General features: G+C 44.8%; 1 pseudogene; it reads left to right on the plus strand.

Moving 5' to 3' along the window:
* Nucleotides 1–858: 858 nt before the first annotated feature.
* The window catches only part of LOC119403630 (17-beta-hydroxysteroid dehydrogenase 13-like), a 54,382-nt pseudogene continuing 33,246 nt past the window's right edge, over nt 859–21,994 (plus strand).

Below are 21,994 nucleotides of genomic sequence, written 5' to 3' on the forward strand. Positions count from 1 at the left end.
GAGACAAAGACCTAGTCAAGCCGATTTGTGGGTTTTGTTCTGCGCCTCTGTCGTCGATATCTCGTATGGATACGAAATAAAGATCAAAGTTCGAGTTTTGCTAAAGAACAGTCAAAGGGAGGGCTGGCCTATAACAAGAGTATTTAGTTACACCATGCAAGGGGACAGTCTAGAACTAAACCGATTTAAGCCAATAACGTTATAAATATGAAGGAAAATGCAATAATAAACGAAACATCAAAGACATCAAGCTGACTCGCAGCTACAGACACACGGCGTTTCGCGTGGTTGAGCCCACGCGCGTTTCAGCTGCGACCACACATCGCCGACAAGGTCAGAAACGACATTTATCAGCCGACAGAGGTTGCGCTCGCGTTCGGCTGTTTCCTCATTTCTAAACTTAAACTTTCGTCGCGCGGCAGCTAGCGGCCCGATGCTTCAGCGACGACGGTGGACAAAGCGCGAGAACGTTTGTCGACCCGCGAATACCCCCTCGCCGCCCACAAAATTGCCCCATCTGGACAGCGGCTTCCCGTTCGTGGACCCCTGCCGAAGCGTCGCATCGAAAGCGAAGCGAAAACGGACTACGTGCTCAGCGGTTCTTTTCCCGTTGCTCAAGGCGTCGATGCTGCTCACGCCGTCAGACCGCTTTTGGTAGCAGATTGAACTGCAGCTCGCGAGAAAGACCCGCGGACTCTAGTAGAGAGAGAGAGGGGGCGCGCGTAAAAGAGTGCGCTCTCCTCGCAGATGCGTCACTTCCCGGCAGCGGCCTGGCGTTGGCTCGTAACGTGACGTCATGACCCCGATTCTACTTCGGAGGATATTTCTTCTCCTCCTCCTCTTCCTCGTAGAGGCAAGGCTTGCGAGGAGGTCACCGCGCGGCGGCCGAGAGCGAGCCGGCATCGGCGTACGACATGGCTTCCCGGTTCGAGATGCGTCCGGCGCTTCGTCCGCAAAACATCGCCGCCGTCCGCGCTGCAGAGAGGAGCTCAGCTGCACCCGCGGCCGGAGACACTCAGCGAGTCGACTTCAGCGGGTAGCGGACGCCACCCTTCGCGTGTCGATTCGGGAGGACAGCGAGTGCGGCCAACGTCACTAGTGCGGGCACTGTAGCAGACGACGCGGATCCTTCGAGGGCCAAACAACGCCATGACCCTGGGCGAGTTCTTGCTCGTGTTGCTCGAATTCGTGCTCCTGAACGTGCAGTGTCTGTGGATCGCGCTGCGCGGGATGGTTCACTGGCCAGCGCCGGTGCCACCAAAGTCCGTTACTGACAAGGTCGTCTTGATTACGGGATCCGGCCATGGCGTTGGCCGAGAATTGGCGCTCCGCTTCGCCCGACTAGGTGCCCGCGTCGTCCTCGTCGACATACACAAGGTGAGAAGCGTATTCGGCCCCACCGACCCGGTTCTCTAGATGCCAAGCAAATGCACTGGCGCGAAGGAGGCGAGATGACGCGCTTGCGTGAACGCGATTCGCGTCGTCCGCGCGCATGTTTCGGGCCTCATCATGTGCGCGTCTCATATCGGCGAGGCGTTGACGTTCTGATTATGCGAGTAAACAAACTCCTTTCAGCTAGCCGGAGCAGCGGGGCGGCCTGCCAAGTTTCGTAACTAAGCTTTCTCATGACATTTTCTGGATGCGACATAGTAGCATCGTGGGTTGCAGTTTGTAGTGTACTAAGTCATTAGCTCCTGGTGGAAGCATAAGTGTAAGAACCAGAAGGGCTGTATAGATTACTTTCGCAATTCCTATAGCTTGGACCAGATAAAATGCGCATGATTAATTGCCACGAATACCGGAATAGATGACTAATGTTGCACAAAGGCGAAACAAGGCACGAACGTCAAAGTTGTTACTCGTGTTCTGCATGTCAGAAATATCTTACAAACTGAGAATAGGAATGTAGTGCTATCCCGCAGAAGTCTGGAGTTCATATACTTAAAAAACGACTTTTAATGGAACCTTAAACCAATTCTTTGCAAAATATTTACGCATGATAACATGAGCCTCTTGCTTATTGTCGCGCCGTTTGTCATTGACGGCCGCTGCTGTAACGCACTGGCTTAAATGCTGCACTGCGGAGATCGAGGTAGCGTGTTGGAGCTCCGCATGCCGCGCTGGCCACATTTCAGTTTTCTCAGCCGTTCGTGTATTTGAGCTCATGCTTGCATTGAGAAACCACCACTGGTCAAGCGTAATCTGCAGTCCCCCGCAGCGCTGTGCCTTGAATCAGGCTGCACTTATGGCACGGAAACCCGCACAACACACTTTTGATAATTGTCGGCCGGGCACTTCATCAACTGCAAAGTAGCACGAAGGACGAGGCCGGAAGAATCATGAACACACATTTGTGGTGTCCTGACTTCTTTCATGTGCCCGTGTTTGCACGCCCTGTCTTTTTTGGATGAAAACACAGGACCACTGTTTCTTGCGCCCTCGTCCCTCATGCTGTTAACTTTGTAAATGTCGCACCAAGTTGCCCAGACCAAAGCACTCCTAAGCCAAACTTCATCAAGCCCGATGTGGTTTCATGGCCGCATACTTTTATGCCTTCTTTTGATGCTCTTATGCAACATTACAATTATTATCATTGCTGCTTATAGCAAGTCCATTATTCCGACAGTATTTATGGTTTAAGAAAAAATAAGCTGTGGGATTTGGCTTGCGTAACCACAAGAACATATTAAGGCACGCCGTGGTGACCCATTCTGTCCAAGTTTGCCCTTAGTGGTGTGGCGCTGGTTTCTAATAGTCAATTGATTGAATCATTACAGATCCACGAATTCTTGCAGCACCGCGTTAACAGTGTAGAGGTAAATACAGTCCTCATCACACCTGCCACCTTACCTACCGCCACATCTTACTAAATCTGCAGCTAATTAATTGAATGATTTGGGAAGTACACAGGCATCAAAGAATGTTGATCGGAGGACAGCCGTCGCCGCAGCTCGATTGTTAAAGCACACAACGCTTAATTCTGCTGCTGTTGCGGCCTCAAAAAGGTTGTCTTACACGTAGGGCGGATGGACACTCTTCAATAAATAAGCAGTCGGCATAAACAAATAAGTTCAGTACAGCGTCCTCAACAAAAACGGAAACCTTGAGCAAATTAACCGGAAGGGTTCCTGACAGGACGTATTCAAATAAAAACGTATAGGAATCACCACAAAAATTAATTACTACCGTATATGCTCAGCAAACATTAACAGCGCAGTCTGCCGGATGCTTCAATGAACTTACGTATGACAGGTGGAAGATCCTGGCTGTATTTTTTATATGGCAGGTTACAAAATTGAAGTGGTTTCATGCTATAGTTAAGCCCACATTACTATTCGGCATTTCGGAAAACCTTCTTAGGGGAAAGATAAACCGGTGGCTCGACCGAATAAAATCGATGGTCTCTGGTTGGTTACAAATTGAAGAGAGAAGTCAGTTATTGACAGTGCGTAACATGTTGTGCTATTGATTCGCATTTTGTATTGGTGGTGGTATTATATTGTTTATCCTATGAAGCGCAAGAGATAGTGAAAGGTCCGAGAATGCGGATTTTCGTATGCAAGTTTCCGTTAGCAGTAGTTAGGTATCATCGGTGTCGACATCCCCTTGATGATTCAAGTGCACCCTGGCAACGCGAAGGAAGACCCAGCGCTTGTTGCTTTTTTCCGTTTTCAAACTGCGCATTCTCGCTCGGTCGGGAAAGCAATCGCACAAAACGCAAGCCTTCCCCCTCTCCTTGTTCTCAGCAAGGAGAAAACGAACTCGGGCAACACGCCTTCGGCAAAGCGTCAGCTTTGACCGCTGCGGCCGATAGCCACCCGATATGCCCTCTCGGGACACCGTTTGAGCCTTTGCGGCCATATGCCGTGAACCGCGGTGTCCAGCAGGATGGCCTACTCCTTTGAGACCCTGCCGCGGCGACTCGCTTCCACGGAACTGACTCCCCATGCGATGATGCCGCCACAGCTTTCTACTCACTTCTCCCGACACAGAACGTTGACACAGAACCGCATCCGCCGCGACAAAACAGCTCGAAAACATAGCAGTCAGCATCCCGCTCATACACGCTGAGACTAACTGCGCTATACTCATAAATAAGAATCATAGGCGTATCTACCGTGGCGGCAAGAGGGGCGCTAGCCCCCCCCCCCCTCCCCGCCCCACTAAAAAAGAGTTAGGAGGGCGGAGCCCCCCCCCCCCCCACTTTCGACAGTGGTCATTGTCCGCTGCAGACTGGGAAACTAACCAGCCAGGCAAAGTTTTACTTGAACGCAGGAATCTCGTAATTATATAATAAAACTTGTGCAACGATTCAGCTGTGAAGACTGTCCTCACTGTCTCATGACCACGCACTGTATGGCTCTCTGAGGTGCGGGCTGCCTATGCGACGCTTTCGTGCTTTGCGCTCCAGCACTGTAGAGGAAGCTACCGCTCAGCAGGGGCTCTATAACAAGAGCAATATGTCATGATTTTCTTTTTTCTGCCTCGCTTGAGACTTACGTAATCGGCGGCACAACTTCCGGCGGGAACCAGTAAACGTTTTACGAACCGTTCAAATGTTCTTCCTGCTTCAGGGAATTTAGTTTCTTTCTTTGAAAACGAATAGCATCGCCGCTGCTGCGTATCCAAGCTGCCGTGAGTTGATGAGTGCTCAAAAGTGTCGAGTCTTTTAGTTGCGCCGAGCCAGGAGATCTAAAAAAGGTTCTCGCTTTAGTATCCGATTAAACTGCTTCACCTTGCTTATCATATGGCAGCCTACAGCGACCGCGGCGGCTTGTAACGAGGCCACAAATGAGGTATAGTTGATTCGAGCACATTCGGAAGCCCAGCTTTCAAGTTTGCCCCGTAACTTGATCTAGCTGACCAGGGAGATGATCAGCGTCCATGGTGTTCTGGACTAGGAAGACTGCCTACCTGCAAACGCTGGGGTCTGTTCCTAATAATGTTCATCTCTCTCTTTCCCTTTCTCTCAGCAAGGATGAGTTCACAGAGAGTAGTGCACGCGCACAAACAGCTCAAAAACGCTTTACATCGCACCCATCTCATCCGCTGCCATAGGTAGCCGCTGCCAATCTGATTTGAGGGCACCCTTCTTGAATTACGTTCCAAATGACACACTGTCCGGCTATTTCAAAAAAAGTTGCTATTGTTGAGCATAGTAATGCGCTGCTTATTGTGCTTACTTCATTTTAATGCCGCGAGTGGTGACGTCGCGTAACAATTAAGGAGGCGATTTTATGGCACACCGAAATATTTCGACGAAAAGCGAAGAACCAATGTTCAACAAAATGCCGCATTGGATTAGAACGTTTAACTGGGCAAGTTGGTGTGATTCCATCTTGAGTGAATAAAACGCGCCAAAGAACGAGGACGAACAGAAGAAACAACAGACCACGGCGCTGGTCTGTTGTTTCTTCGGTTCGTCCTTGTTCTTTCGCGCGTTTTATTCATTCAGGATGGAAGCCGCATTAGCATTTCTTTATTACGTAGTCGTGAATAAGTGACCATTGCGCGACGGATCACTTACACGTCATTTGTTGCATCGTCGTACGAGCAGATGCTGTGAGCATGACCCAGAAAATTTCGGCCAATCATTAACGGCCAACGACCTATACGAAAGGAAGCAATGCGGGGTAGTTTAACGTTATAATCACCCACATCATTTCAAAGAATATTTGAGCTTACACAGTTTACGTAGGCGTATTTAGTTGGAGAAGCCCGAGGGGCGCAGTAAAGGGCCACTTCTCCTCTTTTCCCGCCGCCCTCCGCCCAAGCCGTGAAAAGTAGGAGGGCAAGGAACGACACCTAGTATATTAATCGGTAGTCATCTTGTGTATACAACCAGCTGAATGTAGTTTCCATGAATATTATTCGATTGAACTTGGTCTTCTTCTTCGGAAAGACTCTTACACGAAAAAATTGGCACTCGGCTTATTCTAAAGACTTCAGCGAACTGCCTTGATTTCTCAGCCACATGATTTATTAAATGAATGAGAAGTTAAGTAAGTTAAGGTATTACAGTCATATCTGGTTCTTGATACTCATCGTGTTTACAGCGCTAAACTGAGGCTGCCAAATTTGCAGATTGAATGTTCAGGCTAAAAACAGGTTAAATGTGGCTGTACTTGTTAAAATTGACGGTTATTTTTCCAGAATGTTTAATAAGCGCAGCTGAGTTGCGGCGAAGCCTGCATAATCTGTTTGGGCAGCGTCTTCTTTGATTTCAGATAGCAGTTTCGAAAAGTGTTTATCTCTCTGTGTATGAAAAATCACGTCAAATTGAGAGCAAAGGCAGTTCTCTCTCTCTTTTCATATATATATATATGTATATATATAGCTCAGTGGGACTCAAACTCACCAAGATATTACTCACTCGGGCTCACTCAGAATCAGACTCACGGCTCAATCTGAGTCTGAGCGTCTCATGAGTCCGTTAGCGTGTATTTGGCTTTTTCGGCAATCCTGTCAATGCTCTTTAGCACCAATATCTTGCATAATCGGTGCTCTGTTCCGCACTTTTTTATCTCGCACATTCGTATACGAGTTACCTGTCCAGACAGTTTCTGTCCAGTAAGGACATTTCTATTGAAAGAGATCACTCGCAGGAGACATTTTCATGAAAAATTTCCTGTGAAAGAGTTTGCATGCTAAGGTCAAGGCACCTCCACTCCCTTCCTTTGGTAACTCATGCCTATGATCAATAAATATTGAGCTGGCGTATGTACGCTAGTGCGTTGAAGCATGTGTGAGTAGACGAGAGCATAAACGTGAGCCAAAATAAGGCTGATAGTAATGATAAAGTTAAGTAGATAGGACCATAGGTCGGCAAAAAATGTGGAGCTCACTCAGACGCACTCATGAAATATATTTTGCCTTTCGGGATCACTTGAACTCAGAGTCAACAAAAGTTTCTTCGACCGGACTCACTGAGACTCAAACTCACGAAAACATTACTCAACCGGACTCACTCGGACTCAGACCCACGGCTCGATCTGAGTCCGAGTGAGTCTGAGTGAGTTTGAGAATGCTCATGAGTGAGTTTGCCGACCTATGCTAGCCCCCCACTCGCGAATAAGTTGGTACGCCACAGCTAATCCAGACACAGAGTCTGGACTGGTTCTTTTTCGCCTTTACGGAAAATTATGCATTAAAAGCAGGCTATGGTAAACAGACTGGAAGCCTCCAATTCCGCTACTATGGGAGAGTGTAGAACAATTTATTTATTTATTTATTTATTTATTTATTTATTTATTTATTTATTTATTTATTTACATCACCGACGCCCTCTTGAGAGGATATGTAGGACGGGTCAGCTGAACAATTGAAGCAAGGCTTCCTCTCTGTAGGAGTCGATTGTGGCGCAGCTGACACGGGATAAGAAAATACAAAGCACGCACACACATTACTAACGCGCAAATTTGATCAAGGTGTCTGGAATTGCTTGCAGTGTTAAAAGCAGTGTTGGTTGAGTATTATTAATGCACGGAAGTCTCGCTTCCTCATTCCTTTTCAGTGACGCGCGGAGCACAAGTTACATCACTTGCATGATGTTCGTTTGTTTGTTCGTTTGCTTGTTCGTATACCTATTTTTTCATAATATATCTTTACCTTTGTATTAGTGTGTCCTTTTCCTTTCTTTGCTGATAATGTGTAATTCATGACCAATGCTGATGTGCCCCTCCCCCCATGTAATACCCACGTAATGATGGTCTTTCGCGGTATTGGAATAATAATAATAATAATAATAATAATAATAATAATAATAATAATAATAATAATAATAATAATAATAATAATAATAATAATAATAAACTGACGCACCAAATAGCCCACGAGCCTGTACAATCGGCGGTACTTCTAAAAAGTCAATACAGGACAGTTAAACGAGAACTGCGGATGAGCTTCGCAGAGTAGCGCAACAAATTGGAAATCAGTTTGCTAGCTTTGTACTGTAAGTCGCTCCTTCAAGGAACACTAAAGAGAAAGAATGAATTGGTTTAGATCGATAAATTGGGCTCTCAGAAATGTAATGTCGTTAATTTCGCCATCATTAATAAAGGATAAAATGAAGTGCAAAGTTTCATTTTTAAATTTCGCGCCATAATCTCCATGCGTGACTTCACGGATTTCAAAGTGTACTTATCGTATTTTGGCGCCATTGGCTCAACAAAATTTCCTCAAACTTGGTATGTTGACTCTGTGGCCCCTTCAGAGGACAGTGTACTTCATTTTTACGGTTTAGAGACTACGTAGGCCCTAGTAGGCGCCGTGAAAATATGTGACGTCACGGCGAATGGTGCGGAAACTTCAAGGCGGCGTCGTCACCCACATTTTTGCTTTTGAGCGTTTTCTCGCTTACTAAGCGTCTTCTCGCAGCAAGCGTGGTGTTTTTGGTATCGGGACAGAGTACTTTACTAATATGAGAAAAATCGTTTTACTCTTTCACTCTCTGTGTTGCTCCGTTCATTTACTAGTTGCGCTTTCTTTCGGTCATCGTACGTACGCACCCATCCGTTGCAATTAGACGTCCTTTCAAGTTACTCTTCCTACACGTATACGTCTTCGGTTATGTCCTCTTGAGCTACATCTATCTTGAACCGATAATAATACGCTAGAGTCAGCGCTGCGCAATTGCTTAAGTGCCCTAGATACGCGCACTTGTGTGGCCTGTTTGTGTGTATTGGCTGTTATCATGGAGCCTGTGGAGGGGGCGTATTGAAGTATTGAAGTGCGTGGCGTTGAGATACAAAGCGTTGAAGTATGTCCCTCTTCCAAGTACTCGATTCACGAGTCTACAATATAATATATATATGTGTGTGCAAGGAAGGGGCGAAGAAACTTTCTTGAAAGCAGATTTAACGTTTGCAGCTGGTAGACCAGCCTCTGACGAAGGCTGGTCCACCAGCTGACAACTTTAAGTAAATCTGCTTTCAAGAAAGTTTCGTCGCCCCTTCCTTGCATATAATACGTCGGGTCCAGCGTGAATGACGGTCGAAGAATTCGGTATATATATATATATATATATATATATATATATATATATATATATATATATATATATATATATATATATATATATATATATATATATGGATTATTGGTCAGCTGCCAGCTCGTAAAGCGATCACGAGCTACATTTTTTTATTTGGTTTATTCAAGGCAAGATTGTTACAAATTGCCTTGGGGTCGACTACAGGCCGAGTTTCTTACAAAAATGGATTTAGGCAGTCTATAGACTGTCTACATACATTTTTGTAAGGGGTAATCACCTGACTAGGTCGTGCGACCCTGACAGCAAAGCAGAAGACGCACACCAGCAAGCATTATTAGCACAGAATGCAATGGTACATATTGGTCTACATGGTTGCCAAGATTAGACAGAATTATGATTAGAGTGCACAGAAATATAACCACAGCTGTCGTTAGAGTGGTGGCAATACAACAAACGCGTCAATATACTCAGCTTAACACAACAAAGGGAATAAAAAAAACCTTCTTGACTGTATTGCGAGTAAACTTCACAAAAATATAAACAAAACACTCATAGAATGGTGTGATTACTAACCATGAGTGCTCTCACAATGAGTTAATACAAAAAAGAAACGACACGACCAGGGCAGGCTTATGCCGTTCAGGTGAAATCAGTAAAAGGTTCATTACACAAAAGTGTAACAGAAAGAGGTATTATCACTTTCTTCAATTAGGAGTTCTGCCATTACTTTTTTAAATGATGTAGATGATGTTCCGTCCTACATTAAATGCAGTATGGTTGGGTGTTGGTTTAGGAAGTCGGGTACCCGCGAAGTTAATCGTTGGTCTCCGTAATTCGTGCGTGACCTAGGCTTGTATAGTAAGGTCATGCGTCATTCGTACGGCGTTTAACGGTTTCGGCTTAATGTCATCAGGGCCACAAGCACATTGATCCTTTAATGAGGACATTAATTTTTCCACCTCGGTTTGGTCAGTAGGAAACAGGAAAACACTGGATGGATAATCTGAGGCTGTATAGCTCTCGCGATACGTTTCCGTGTTGTCCGCTGTACACTCACCAACTGTAAGAAAATGCTTGTTAAAAGTGTCAGCAATTTCTGATTTTCTCATACCCGGCTTTTGATACTTGATTCCTCTCGATACCTCCTTTTTGTTAATCACCTCATTTATTGTGTCGCACAGGAGGCGTGCATCTCCTGGATGAGCAGTAAATTTACCAATATAGTATTCTGTCATAGCTATCTTTAAATCTTTGTTAAGAGTATTGCGAATTTTTTTATAATTACGTAGACCGTTTGCATCTCTGGAGTATAAGAACGTTTGAAAAGGTTGTTTCTTAACTCAATTTTGTTGCACTGTCACCCAAGGCTTCCGGATTTTTTGTCTTTTTTGCGGCGCTTAAGAGGGAAGCACTTTTCATATTGGAGGTCATGTAGTCTAAAAAATGTTGTATGACTTATTCGGATCAGTTTCTTCGATAATCGGGCTCCAGTTAACTCCACTGATAAGGTTCTTAAAAAGTTCTATATTATGGTCAGAGTAACTCCTAAGGAGTACTTCATCTCTACAATGGACCACACGATTGCCATGTAAGAAGCAGTATATTGGAAAATGATCGCTAATGGCAGTGGTAATTGTGCCTAATTTAAAATCAACAGGATCGAGGCTCGCGATGCATAGGTCTAAGGTTGTTTCAGATGTAGCGGTCATTCTGATTGGTGTGCTAATTACATTCATACAGCCATATGCTTCGATTATTTCATTTCGGCGTAGAAAGCGGGGGTTATCTAGTGACACATTCATGTTGAAATCACCCACTAAAACAGTTTGCAAGCGAGCACCTAGAGATCTTTCTAGTAGTTTCTCTGTGAAATTCAAAAAGCTATTTCTTGAACAAAAAGGAGGGCGATAAATAACCGAAAATAGCACATCAGAACACTCTATCATTATACACTCGTAGCTATCACCTACGATCTTAAACTGAGACATTATTCTATATGGCAGGTTTGTACACAGATACCGCCACCACGCTTTCCAATCTACATGCAAAGATGCACTCATAACCATCAATCATAATACAGTCATTATCTGACGAGAACGAGGTTTCAGTAAAGCAAATCATATCAAACGGATAATTGAGTTCAGACAATTAACAACATGCTTATTTCAATAAAATTCTTTCTTAAGCGTCTAGCATTTAAGTGAAAAGCAGAGAGCCAAGAGCCGTATCTTAAAGTTGGAATATGGCGTAAGAATTCGGATGTGAAGTACAGCATCTTGGGATGGGGTCACCAGTGAGTACATACATCGTACCAGCGTTCTTCATGATAAACGTAAGATGTCCTCGCTTCCTCGAATCATATCTTATGGGTTGAATCGCGCAAACGAGGCAGGGACTAAAAGACGAGACGACCACAGACAGAGCACTGGGTGTGTTGTCGTCTCCTATTTTACTCCCTGTCTCGTCTGCGCGATTCACCTTTTAAGATCATGAACCAACAATCCCAACTGACAGCCATCCTCGAATCACCCTTGCTCTTTCACGATTTTCTCGCCCCACTAGCACACTTCTAGTGGCATGCCGTACAAACGCAAAACCCAACTTCATCGCCCATTCCTTGGTCATAGCGAGCAATTCGCGCAGCTGTCGAGTCATGTTCTCACATATGTATGCGCTACTGCTGTCACTTTTGAGCAGACGCCGTTTTGAGAGCCAGTTGTTTCTAATTCCCTGATTCACGAAGCGAACAACTATTCCACGACTTCTTCCTGGTTTAGCGGTTAGCCGCTGTACGGTTTCAAGTTCATTTTGGGATAGAGCTGGAAGTGCCATTTGTTTCGCAGTTGCATTCAATTTGCAATGAGGTCCTCATTTTCAGTTTCCTGGATGCCATGGATTTCTAGATTGAAACGTCTGCTACAGCATTCTAGCTTGTCCAGATCCTGCGCCATCACAGCTAGATCTTTATGAACATTGCTTTGCTCTAGCTTATCGACTCTTTTCGTCATGTCTTTGGTTGCTGATTCTTGGGCGTGCAAACGTTCACTGAATTCAACAGATTTGTTTGACAGATGTTTCACAGCTGTTTCTATGGCTTCAAGCCTGCTAGGTAGGGCAAGGAGTGCATCAATCTTGAGTTCTAATGAGTGGAGTTGCTGGGCTACAATGCTGTCAGTTGACATCCCGTCCCAGCAGGCAGAAAAAGTGTTCCATGTCATGGCTGCGATCGGCGTTGACTAACACTCGTAGGTTTAAATGCATATATATGCCCCAAAAAGTGGACGGGTGGACGACCGCCGCCGTAGCTCAGTGGTAAATCATCGGACGCGTTATTCGATGGTCGCAGGTTTGGTGCCTGCCAGGGGCAAGTTATCTTTTCGTCAACGTTACTTTCTTTACATTTATATCCCGATTACTACAAATAACATGCTGTACACTTTCATTGTCATTATTGTCTGGTAGGTCTCGTTAACATTGTGCGTAACAGAGAAAAAACGAGCCCTTAAATGTCATCTTCTTTCCGTTATATATATATATATATATATATATGTATGTATGTATGTATATATATTTATGTAAATACGCAGGCAAACAGACGCGCGTACGAAACGACTTATTGACGTTCCGGCCGCGGGTCCGGCCTTAATCAGATTCTGATGAAGGCCGTGCCCGCGGCCGAAACGTCAATATATCGCTTATATATATATATATATATATATATATATATATATATATATATATATATATATATATGTATATATATATATATATATATATATATATATATATATATATATATATATATATATATATATATATATATATATATAGGAAAAAGGTATGAGCTTCTAAAACACTGTTTATTTGTCGTCGTTTCGATCGGACTTCGATCGCAATGTCGACAAATAAAGTTTTTTTAGAAACGTAACCTTCTTGCTATTTCTTTTACGGCAACCGAAGACAGACTCTTCGTAATCTTCCTACATATACAGGACGAAGTCACAGGTAGGGCGCTGTGAAAGAACTCGTACACTTAAGTTGTTAGGTGCGTTGAAGGAACCGGCTTTTGTCACATCCATATAATACTTCATTGGAAAGGTCTGTAACATGCGTCCGGTTGTACTCCTTCGGAAGTACAAGATGCCATCTCGACCTTCAACTGTCGCCTGCACTCAGCGACACCATCTATTTAAGTGTTCCACTTAAAGGGCTCACGACAGCGGACATCGCTTTGTACTGCTCTGAATTATTCGACATTACTTACACCATTACGCTCGTAGCAGCGCCACTGTCGCTGTTCTTTTCAAAACGCCATAATTCTATTGTTCAAAACTGGGTGTTTCCGAAATACCTTCGCCTCTGAAAGGGTAAACTTCCATGCCAATCAATCTGCGATGCAGTGAGGCAATATCTATTTCTTGCTGTTTTTGTTTCTCAGTATTTTTTTTAATTTCTTGCTGCTTTTGTTCCTAGTATTTAGCAGCAACGCAGGCGGGAAGGTGGTTGCAGTCACTGCTTGCCTGCGGCAAAAGTAAGGTATGATAGGTGTTAGTGCGGTGTAACTTTTAATCTAGAAATTATCGTCGATCCATGAATGCACGTAATCTGTGGGCAGAACAAGATATTTTTTAATCATCGGGCTAGAGCAAAAAAAAAAAAAAAAAGAAATGGTGAAAGAGGTTCAACAGGAAGCACATACGGCGTGACTTATGTTGACGAGTACTGCAGATTGGGCAAGTTGGTGCATCATATTCTCGTATCGCATTGGAAAACATCTTCAGCGCTAGCAAACAAGGACGTAAGAGAGACGACACCACAATGCGCTAACTTCAACAATTCTATTTCCTGGAGACAAACTATTTATCCATGCACAGTGGCGCCACCAGTACACCCACTAGCCAGCCAGAAAGGCTCTCTCCCTCTCTAATAGGTCAGTTGACGGTGCGCTAGAAATAAAATTGTTGAAGTTAGCGTACTGTGGCGTCGTCTCTCTTACGTCCTTCTTTGTTGGCGCTGAATATGTTTCCGAGTTCTTTCTTCCTTTCTCTTTCCTTCGGGCTCGAACCGAGCTGCGCTATAACAATGCGACATTGTGACTTAAGTACCGGTAGACCTAAGTTACTTTTCATTGAAGAAACGCTGGCGTAACGGGAGTAATTAAAGAGCACATAAAGGGCGGCGCGGTTCATAACGGATTCAAGGGCTGCGATTAATGCAGAGCTGGATGTATCCCAAATACATAAAAATCATATTCTTATTTAGATCTAACAAGAGCTATGTATAACTTAATAAATTACATTACAACATAGCACATTATGGAGGCGAGTGGTAGTTAGCAAATTCTAATAAGTCCATGCAATTTTATGATGTATTCAGCATGCTAAAACAAAAAAAAAGCGCAAAACACATACGCAGTAGTAACTATACAGGTGCCGATGCAGGCGGATGAGGATGTCCATAATGAGGATACAATTCATGAAAAAGTTCGTACAGAGACAACGTTGTAATGTTACTAAAATACCAGTATTGGAGAGTGAAATCCTGTGAAATCCGCTGACCATCATGGATGGTATATTATGGCAAAATTCACTCGTTTAGGCAGAAATGAGTTTTGAATCAGGCACAATGGCTGAAACTGGCCGTTTCGTGCTGGGGAAACAGTTGTTATATTTCAAGCCGTTAATAATATCGTGAGGCACGCTGTAGTAGAGGACTCTGGCGTGACTTCGTCAGCCTGAGGTTCTTCAATGTGCAGCCTAAGCACGCGAATGTTCCTGCATAGCGCTCCGGTCGAAATGCCGGAAATAAAATCAGTGTCCTCGTTTTTATGAGCGTGACGCGACAGCCCTGAGCTACCCCGATGGGGAGAATAACACCAGCGCGCCTATTCAGTGTCCTGTGGACGCGATCTATCAAAACGGAACCGTCTGTTTGTGAGTTTTGTGAGTGATGTCGTCTGGTGATTGTTTAGTGATACGAGGGAGTGCACCAGCCGTGCACGTGCTTCTTTTATCACCGGGGTCAATACACGCATGAACGGGCGGCCGTTGTGTCGTCACCATTCACACATGAAGGGATTTCGCAGAAGGGAGAGACTTCAAAAACGGAGTTTTCTTTTTCTTCCTGACCCCGCAGTGCATCCTAGACGAATGGTCTTGTGGAGTTTCGGCTGGAGATGGCAACCGCGTGACGGCGTGACTTGTGCTCACAAGTGCTGCAGACTGGGCGTTATAGGAGGAGACGGGCGATGTTGTCGAAGTTTTCGCGGAACGCTTTGTCGGGGAAGCGGAAGGGGGCAGTTTAGCTCTGCTGGCCACGACAAAGAATTAGTGCACATCACTCGTGTTCCCCTGGGTAAACGGGAATGCGGAGATACTAAAGCACCCGCGCTCCTTTCCATTTGACAGCTTCCGAATAGCGTGTTAAAACGCGTACCGCTGGTATCCTCTGTGATTTGTCGCACTTACGGTCACACTTGCCACGGAAAAAGAAAACTGATGACGAAGCAAATAATTTCATCTTCGTTGTTGTGGAATAGAGAGTAGGGGATCTCATATTTAGAGAGTAGGGGATCTCACAGGAGCTTATGTGTACAGCAACAAACATAGCCTTAGCGGAAACCATATATACACTGTGGACGACGTATCGAGGAAGGCAGCTCCTTGTATATATACCTTTTTAAATATCTTGAGCACGTAGATCTCACTTTTCTATCCATAGTCCAACATGATGTTTGACGATTTCCGGCAGTGCGCTGCTCGGTCTGGCACACAAAGTTTCAATTAGGGGCTCAAGCGATACATCTAACGCAGCTGTCTTTTTTCAAAACTATACAAAAAGCTTTTAAGCACAGATGGTGGAATCAGGTGTCACAGATATACCTGGGAGTAAATGACAGAGCGCATTCGAACCGACGCGTGCATGTTGGCATGCGACGCTGCCCTAAGCTGTCAGTTTCGTGTCATCTAGCACGGAACAATTGGACTTGTTTCAGCTCGGTGCTTTTCAGATCTGATAAGCACAACGCCCGCCGAACTTGTAGGATGCGTTTTAATTAGAGCCAATGGCGTAACCAGGGGGTGGCACACTGGGCCCGTGCCCCCTCCCCCCGAAGTTTTTTTCCCATGGGATACATAGCACAAAATGACACTCGACAACACTTACTTGCCTGGACCCCATGTTGGGTCAAGGGCGTGCCCCTCACTGCCCCCCCCCCCCCCAAAAAAAAAAAAAATCTGCCTACACCACTGGTAAGTGCAGCCACTCCTGCCTATATAGCTTGCATCCAAGAAGCCATCTATACTGTACCGCTAGGTTAAAAGAAAAGATTCCCGGTATGAGTGTTTGTTTTCCATCCTAATCATGGCACTAGACTTCGCGTATTCCTTCTCGTAGCTGCTTTTGCCAATGTGAGAACGTGCAATAGAAAAGGGGTGTGCATAGAAAAGACGGTAGAAGAGCTGTCTAAACGAATAAATGGAGCGCTCTTACAGCTGCCTGCACCACAGCAGAAGTCTTGCGTGAATTTCATTTATTTATAGATAGCTAATGCATGCTACTGTTTAGCAGGAACTTTCTCAACTAAAAGTAGGCGCCTCGTGTGGACGCAGTAACGCAATGTTCATGTCACTGCGCGTGCTCGATATATGCTATATAGTATGCCTCTATGGCTTACTCGCATAGTGTGGTAGGGTTGGTTATTTGGAAAGCTTACCGTACGCAGTTTTCATGTATATACGCCAACGAATAGCGTTGTCACGCGAGGCGGCACACGTGGCTACTTCTACCGTGCAAGTGAACCTGGGTGGTTGTGATGTCGCTTTTATCGGCCAGCCTTGAATGGTGAATTAAGCTATCACTTCCGCTACACACCTGAAACGAAGGTTGTGCGCAGCTAAAACGACTTAATAGTGAAATAAACTGGCGTTTCTGGCTCTTACAGGCCTGAAGACTTTAGACTTTTAGACTTTAGAAGAACAATTAGACTTTTTAAATGCGACAGGAAGAGTGACTTGAAGAAAATGGTTTCTACAGGCATGGCGTGGTAATCTTGTGAATATTTCATTTGTTGTACTGTCATGTCATCTTTCGCTGCACATATTCCACATGTATTATCGATGGTTTAAAAATCTAATCTCGCACTTATGTGGCTACGTGCGCTGCTTCCGGCTTCCTATGTTTTTACTTGTAATGCTTCGTAAATAAATCATTTGTTGGAAGTTAACGCTGTGTCCGCATTGTACCTCTCTATTTCTCTCCCTTCTGCGCGCTATGGGTGTTCAGATGGAATACCAACATGCATTGGTGTAAATCACGGGGGGGGGGTCGGGAGGTCCTGATCCCCCGTGTGTGCATAGGCTGGGAGGGCCACGTCTTGCAAATGTCCCCCCTTGAGATTTAGCTTTAGAACAACATATATTTGAGTTACTTGACAGTTAAGTATAGCACATTCAACGTTTTTTAAAGGCTGATTATTTTTTAGTGTGTACCTGTGTTCGATATCCCTCAGCTGTGTCAGACTAAAAACGCAAAAGCCGCTCGACCGGTTCAAAGAAGACTGAATAGAACAATGCAATTGCTCGAGCTGGCACCCCATGCTCGTTTTTCTTAAAATTTTATTCCAAAGCATGGTTTAATTCTTATGCAAATAAAAATACGACCCTTATGTATAAAAATAAAATGGCCGCCATGGTCTGATGTGTGTCCCCCCCGTGATTTTGCTGGATTTACTTCACTGCCAACATGCCCGAGCTCACGTTCTTTCTAGGATGACGTGTGCGCATTCTGTGCCACATGTTCGCTCTTCATAACACGCATAGCATAAAAAAAAAAAAACGCTTGTCGCAGAAAATGCAGTCTTGGAAGAACCAACATAAGCTTTGTAAGGCACCAATTGGAGCTACGAAATACAAACAAAACAATAACGAAGTTACGTGAACTTAGTATATATTAGTACAATACAGCTGTAACTCTGAGGTTGCTCTACTCAACAACGCATGTTATGAAATATATTAGCGTAGCGTGGACCTGTCGACTTCCTTAGAGGATGGCTGAAATTCTGGCAAAATAATTATGTGAAGTTCTTACGCTTCGTTCTCTTGTTTTTATTATAATTCGAGCTGGGGTCTCAGAGACACAGAGTATTTGCTACATATGTACGAGTACTGACGCGCTTCGGCAACAGCTAATCAGCGCTTGATGTTGGTGTCATGAATTCTTTTAAATGACTATAACTTCCACATTGCGACAAAAATGCGAAAAAACAAACAAGCGACGTAAAAGTTTACACAAATGGAGGCGCACTTTTCTACCATTTTTCGCGAGAACTGTGACCAATGCACACTTGAGTTTCACTACAAAATACGCAAAATATGGAGGCTTCTAGGGATGATAAACCGTTGAACGTAGAATATGGCCGGAGCCAGCTTTTCGACAATTGGACTCGTCTTCGTTAGGACAGCAACTGCGAACTTTGCATGCTTGTGTTACACGCGTGCATATAACATGCACACATGCAAGCCATGCGTGTCGCACAGAGTCCTGTAGGTCCCGAAGGCAACCTGCGGCTATCTGCCTCGAGATCTTTGAGTGGCGCCCTCTCGCGTGTGACGTCAGAGAGAGGACTCTGGCCACTCTTCGCGCGCGCGCTCGATGCGTGAAGGCTGCTCGAAGCTACCGGCCAGTCTGCCCTGCTCGAGTTATTGAAACATTAGTGGGCAACTTCATACAGCAATTTGTACTGAATGTTCAAGCAATATGCCCAGCGAAATCGAGCGGAGTTGCCGTCAGGAGCAGGTTCAGTGTCGATTTCTCGTGGTGTCGTCTGCTAGCCATCAATGTGTACATCTGAATGTATGGTGACTATATCATTTCGCGACTGTTCTATGGCCGTGGCGCACTCAGAATGACTTTCCGGTCCATTTTGGATTTTAGACTTGAGCGTTCAGGCTTCGGCTACCGTGTCTGCGTTAAAGCGCAATATACGTATACAGCGTGCTGCGCGTGTTAGGTTGCGAAGCCTGCTCCTTCGATTCAGTTCCTTTGTGCGGAGTTTTAAGCGCATGACAAGCGACGTGTGATGTCATTCAAATAAACTAAATGGTCGTTACAGGCAAGAACTTTTGATTAAATCCAAGTTTTCAGCAGCTGCCATGTAAGCGCGTGGCAAGTACTTGAAATTTAAGCAAGAAATGAAAAGTTTGAGAGCACGTGTCAAAAGGGGATGCGCTACGGTGATCTGAAATACTGGTAGGTTGTACGGAGCTTTTTATTTTTTTGCAGCATATGTATGCCGAACACAATTAGTGCAATCATACTAACGTAGATAAATTCAAATATTTCGCATCGAAAGTCGTAATAAGATGTATTTGCAATAAAACAGTGTAAATCACTCTCAGCGGTCGACTCCTGATAGGGGGTGATGCGGTCACATGGCGTGTTCGCGCTGCCATGAACTGGACGAATTGACACAGAAAAAGACACACACAGGGTCTCTGTCAATCCGTCAAGTTCCTGGCAGCGCGAAAAAGCCAACTAGCCCCCATAGCAGCTTTGCGTGATGCGGTCAGTGTAGTTTTCATAAGGATTCACAGGGTCCCTTATGAATTTGCGTAAGATGACTCCAAGGCGAAAGTCTTCTTCTTTTTCTTCATTCGATCTGTTGTTCGTTCTCCGCCCCCCTACAAATGCTTTCTGGACGTAACGTGGTTTTGCACTGTCTCCAGAATCGGAGGCATTGCAAGCTTTCTACAGAGCACCTGATTTTGCATTGCTTCCGTGATTGGCCCACCGATCATGGAGACAATGCAAAGTGACGATGTCGTGTTATGAAGTCGCAAATTTTTGCGATCTGTGATGTCATGATGACGTGATAGGGTGACGTCATCATGTGATGATTTTTTTGTATCACTCGTGTTGACGCTGCCGACTTGGGACGCCGACGCTCAATTTTCGCGTTTGATCAGGAATCCAACGCTTGCACCTTAAAATATTCAATCTTGTTACAGCGCGGTAAATAATACCAATAACCAGCCAAAGGGGCCAAAATAATGGTGAGAAAGAGCCCTTTTTCTCCTCTTCATGGACACATTCGCCGATGTTTCCTACTGTTTACCAAGCTGTATTATCGTTGAGAAATGAAACACGAACAGCGGAGCGCGTTCCCCAAGCATTAGGAACTGTATAATGTGTATAATGTGCGCCGTCCTGTCATCACCAGTGACAGTCACGCACACTCGATTAGGCTTGAATCTGGATCCAAAGCATGAATCTGGATAACGAGCGGCAAAACGCAAGAGCGCATCTATCTCTAATCATAATGGTGCGAACTGTACCACGCGTACCACTACTGGCGTTTCATTCGAAGCCGATAGTACGTGAAATAAGTTTTAATGCGCATCCAACTCGCCCAGTCTACGCTAGTTGCGCGCAATAAACTGCTGGTCGATGAAATTATCAGTTTTATTTTGTTGAATAACGTTTTGTGTACACGGGTGCACATGACTACCAGTGGGAGTGGCGTGTGAATTTTCGTTCAAGTCTGTTTACATAACGCTAACTTTTACGAACAAGCCATAAAATTGATCGCGCTTCGCTTCCAAAGCAGCGTAGACTCTCAATTTGCTCGGCAGGACGCTCGCGCTTTCACGTAAGCTTATTCAACGCCATCCAGACCAGTGACTGACGCTACGAACTCTGGGGCATGATCCTGACCGCGATAGCGGCGAGCTGCAATAGCCAGTGGAGCACTGGACGAAGGGCCACATCCACTTTAGGTGCTAATTAAGGAATAGTTAATAAACGTTTATTCTCTCTCTCTCTCTCTGTGTATTTAAAATATACGTTAAATATTAACGTTTGTTAACTTCTTGTAATGCTAGCAGCCTACTAAAGAACTATCATTACAAGAAAATACAGCTAGTAGTCGAGGAACGCCGTGCGACGCCAGCGAACTATAACGAAAATGCTGCTGTTCTAGCTCGATCCTAGCAGACGACAAAAGCCGAATCCCCGCCTTTGTGTCACAGGAGCGCCGTTCGCAGCGCCGCCATCGGTGGCGCACGAGGTTCTCTCTTCATATCAACCTGTGATGTTGGCATTTCGTATTCGCTGGGCTTTTTGTAGAGACCTCTTCAGTTAACGCGTTTCTTTATGGCCTCAATTATGATAGTTTTATTTGGTTGAAGTATTGCTCGCAAAGCTGTGTGGTAGGCGGAAGGCGGAATTGCATGTATAATAGAGCGAACTAGGGCTTGTTGGTGAAGCATTATGAAACACACAGCGCAAGAAACTACAGCGACACAGGAAGGAAACACACACACACAGCGCTGTGTGTGTTTCTTTTCTGTGTGTCTATAGTTTCTTGTGCTGTGTGTTTCATAAGGAATTGCATTGTCGGCTTGAAACGTGTTATGGCTTACACACAGCCATGTGCGCGTACTGAGCAAGCTTTTTGCACTAACGTTTCCTGCCGCAAATTTGTCTATGTAGGAAACAATCCGCGAAAATATGGTCAAAGGCAAGTCTGTAAGTGTATCAATAAGTGTCTGCATATGCCCGTTGTCTATTGTCTGCAATAAGTGTCTGCCCGGTCATCCCACGTGCCTCCGTGCGAGCATCGAAGTGTAATTATGTTTTCCTGTGACTTGATGAGCGTTGGTTTCCTTCTGCTGCACCCACCTCTTTTTGCATCGCCCACGCAATCACGAGCGGAAGCTTACCAATATAGCCCTGAAAAGAAAGAATACATAATCAATGCATTATGCCGTTTGCGATTTGCGAGAAAACAAAGAGGCTCGAAAAAGGAAGTACGGACAATGCAGCAGGAAACAAAGAAAGGAAGAATGTGACAGGCCCTCGTCAAGAGGTGACAGTACAGCAGTGTAGTTTAGATGGTTACAGTGAGAAATGATATTTTTATTGAAATAGTGCTGTAGGGCACGTCGCGTAATGCGTAGAGAAAAACAACTAGTGCTTTACTGAAGCAGCGGGTTCATGGACAGG

This window comes from Rhipicephalus sanguineus, chromosome 8, assembly GCF_013339695.2.
Source record: "Rhipicephalus sanguineus isolate Rsan-2018 chromosome 8, BIME_Rsan_1.4, whole genome shotgun sequence".
Lineage (NCBI taxonomy): Eukaryota > Metazoa > Arthropoda > Arachnida > Ixodida > Ixodidae > Rhipicephalus > Rhipicephalus sanguineus.